Here is a 4,066-nt window from a genome sequence, read left to right as displayed (position 1 = left end):
TTTGAATTCCATTATGTGTCCTCTTCTCATAATTCTCTGTCTGTCTGTCTGTCTCTCTCTCTCTCTCTCTCTTTCTCTCTCTCTCTCCTGCATCTATCCCCATTGGGGGCGCCGCGCCCATGCCCACGGGCTATGAGATAACAACGTCCTGAGAGTGCCTACCCGTCCGTGTGATGCTGGAGAAGGAAGACGCCCACTAGACCTGAAGGGCGCCGAAGGAAATCCTACCTAAGGTCCATTTCGTGGGTCACTGTCCCAGGATTTTGGATCTAAAGGCCACGGGGAGTTTGGGCCCCTCCTGCCCAAAGGGACCTACGGTGGGGTGGGGGAGGCTTCGAAATCTCTGACGAACAGTGCGCGTCTGGTTAAAACATAAAAGTTTCTCTCTCTCGCTTCTCCGAGGGCAAAGTTGGTGTGTGTGTGTGTGTGTGTGTGTGCGCGCGTGTGTCTGAGTCCTCTTGCATATATTATATTTTCAGAGGCGGTACTGAAGGTCTGTGGCTTAAGATCTGCGACCATAACAAAGGAATGACTCGGGGCGTCAGAATGATGTAGATGATGGCGTAGATGATGTAGTGGTTTTAATGGGGAAAAAATTATGCTTTAGATGATGTCATTGCAAGTATTACTTCTCAGAGAAATAATGAGAATGATAGTGATACTGTTACTGACGATAATCTTGATACTGACGGTAATAATGTCCGTCTTTTTGTCTTAGATGTAACTAATAAATACAGATTGTTTCATTTCTTTTAGGTAATTCAGTGATATTTAGTTTTATATATAATTATCTCATCGTTTTAAGCATAAGTGAGACACTGAGTTTAATTTATGATCACGTTATTATTATTATTATTATTATTTATTATTATTATTATTATTATTATTATTATTATTATTATTATTATTATTATTATTATTGAAAAATAAACTCACAAAATCACTATGCATAACTTGTTTACTTGTAAGTATTTAAATTAGGACCTGGAAGTACTCGAGTGTTAAGTAAAATACTATGTAAATACTTACGAATACACAAGTTATGCACAGGGATTTTGTGGGTTCATTTTTCAATCTTCAGAGGAAAACTGAAAGAAGTTTTTGTTTGGTTCATTATTATTATTATTATTATTATTATTATTATTATTATTATTATTATTATTATTATTATTATTATTATTATTATTATTATTATTAGTAGCTTGTATCCTTACTGGGAAACCTTTCCCAAAACATAATAGAATATTATTTTTACAATTATTATTATTATTACTAGATTATATGAAATAAAATGAATACAACATAAAAACAACGATCAACGAATATTTAGCGAATGAATTTTATTTATATTAACACAAAATCTATAAATACATAATATATACATATATGTATATATTATGTTTATAAAATGTGTAAATCTATTGATACCCCATTTACTCTTAGGATGAGGTTGCAAGTCCCAAGGCTTCCCTAACCATCGCTGCTACCCACCACAGTCGACATAGACCCAAAGCAATAAATAAATGAATAAATAAATAATAAAAATAAACAAATAAATAAATAAATGATAAAAATAAACAAATAAATAAATAAACATTAATATAGGACAAAAAAATAAATATAAATGTATATTTATACTGTGTATCTTAATAGGCTGACTACTTCACATACCGAATAATGTTAACAATGACATTCCATTATAATAAACATTAACATTATATATACACAATATTCCAGGATACAATGACAGCTGCATTGTACAGGATAGGACACGAGACCTGTCTTATTCAATTAGTGCCAATTGTGACCTGGGTAGGACTTGAGGCAGAGACACTGGCACTCTCTCTCTCTCTCTCTCTCTCTCTCTCTCTCTCTCTCTCTCTCTCTCTCTCTCTCTCTAATAGTTCTATTATTTGATCATTAATCTCTCTTTCGCTCTCTCTCACTTTTTGACCATTCTCTCCCTCTCTCTCTCTCTCTCTCTCTCTCTCTCTCTCTCTCTCTCTCTCTAATAGTTCTATCATTTCATCATTAATCTCTCTCTCTCTCTCTCTCTCTCTCTCTAATAGTTCTATCATTTCATCATTTATTTCTCTCTCTCTCTCTCTCTCTCTCTCTCTCTCTCTCTCCTCATAATAGTTCTATCATTTCATTATAATCTCTCTCTCTCTCTCTCTCTCTCTCTCTCTCTCTCTCTCTCTCTCTCTCTCTCTAATAGTTCTATCATTTCATCATTAATCTCTCTCTCTCTCTCTCTCTCTCTCTAATAGTTCTATCATTTCGTCATTAATCTCTCTCTCTCTCTTTTCTCTCTCTCTCTCTCTCTCTCGTCTATCTATCATCTCTCTCTCTCTCTATTCTATCATCATCATTAATCTCTATCTCTATTCTCTCTCTCACTCTCTCTCTCTCTAATAGTTCTTATCATTTCATTATTAATCTCTCCTCTCTCTCTCCTCTCTCTCTCTCTCTCTCTCTAATAGTTCTATCATTTCATCATTAACTCTCTCTCTCTCTCTCTCTCTCTCTCTCTCTCTCTCTCTCTAATTAGTTCTATCATTTCATTAATAACTCTCTCTCTCTATCTCTCTCTCTCTCCCTCTCTCTCTAATAGTTCATCATTTTCATCATATCTCTCTCTCTCTCTCTCTCTCTCTCTCTCTCTCTCTCTCTCTCTCTCTAATAGTTCTATCATTTCGTTCCATTAATCTCTCTCTCTCTCTCTCTCTCTCTCTCTCTAATAGTTCATCATTTCATCATTAATCTCTCTCATCTCTCTCCTCTCTCTCTATCTAGTTTTCATCATTTCATCACTAATCTCTCTCTCTCTCTCTCTCTCTCTCTCTCTCTCTCTCTCTCTCTCTCTCTCTCTCTCCGAATTTCATAGAAATTATAACTATATACTGAATCCTCAGTAAAATTATTGCTCTCTCTCTCTCTCTCTCTCTCTTCTAAATAGAAATTATATACTGAATAAATCACTGAAATTATTGTTTTCCAGAACTTCTGAAAGGCATAACAAAAGTAGACAGTAACCTATTTACATTAAACGAAAACCAGACGAGAAATAATGGATGGAAACTAGAACTGAAGAGATACAACATATCCCATTGTGGGAACTTGTTTACATACAAGATATGTGAGACGTGGAATAAACTACCACCAGAAGTTGTAAACAGCAACAGTGTGGAAGAGTTTAAAAGAAAGCTAGACAAAATCATTAGGACACTGTGAATGAACAGTAAAACCTGCTCCTACAAATAAGTGAGCACACTATGTCTCCTCGGATGATCTAACAAGTCTTTGGATATCCTAATCCTTGTAACTCTCTCTCTCGCTCTCTCTCTCTCTCTCTCTCTCTCTCTCTCTCTCTCTCTCTCTCTCTTCAGTAAATAAAATTCGGAAAAGGACTTTTAGTCCCGAGATGGCCTCCTCTTAAATAAAAGGCAAACATGAACAGTCCTTAAGAAAATAGCAAAAAGGCTAACTCTTTAAAAAAGGCATAAATGGCGAACTCTCTTTAAAATGTATCAAAATTACTTTGCCTTTTCAAATAGGTAAACAAAAAATTGCCTTGTCTCTAAGAACATACACAAATATTCATCTTCTTGTGTCATTTTGTCATTGAAAACCTAAGAATATAAATGATAATGCCATTCTTCATATTTTCCTTCAAAGCCTAAGAATATAAACACGAAACCCTTCTAGAGCTTCTTATCCTTCCGCCCAAAACCTAAAGAATATAAATGACAAAAAAAAAACTTTTTCGCCTCCGAAAAACGTAAACTGGCAACACTTCTCCTTCTCCTTCTTATGAGGGTTTCCAGTTTATATTATCAGGTTTTGAAGAAAACGATGCAAGAAGGATTTGTAGTTTATAAGCTTATCTTACATTTTGAATTACAAACCCTTCTTTTTAACCATTTCTCCAAACCTAACAACATAGAGAAGAGGTCAAAACACAAAGGAGGCAGTCCTTGTTGTTTATATTCTTAAGTACTAAATTACAAATCCTTCTGTTTATCCATATGAACATAAACAACATTTCCTCCCAATATCCTTTCCT

Source organism: Macrobrachium nipponense, chromosome 38 (assembly GCF_015104395.2).
Source record: "Macrobrachium nipponense isolate FS-2020 chromosome 38, ASM1510439v2, whole genome shotgun sequence".
Lineage (NCBI taxonomy): Eukaryota > Metazoa > Arthropoda > Malacostraca > Decapoda > Palaemonidae > Macrobrachium > Macrobrachium nipponense.
This window is presented reverse-complemented; position numbering follows the sequence as displayed.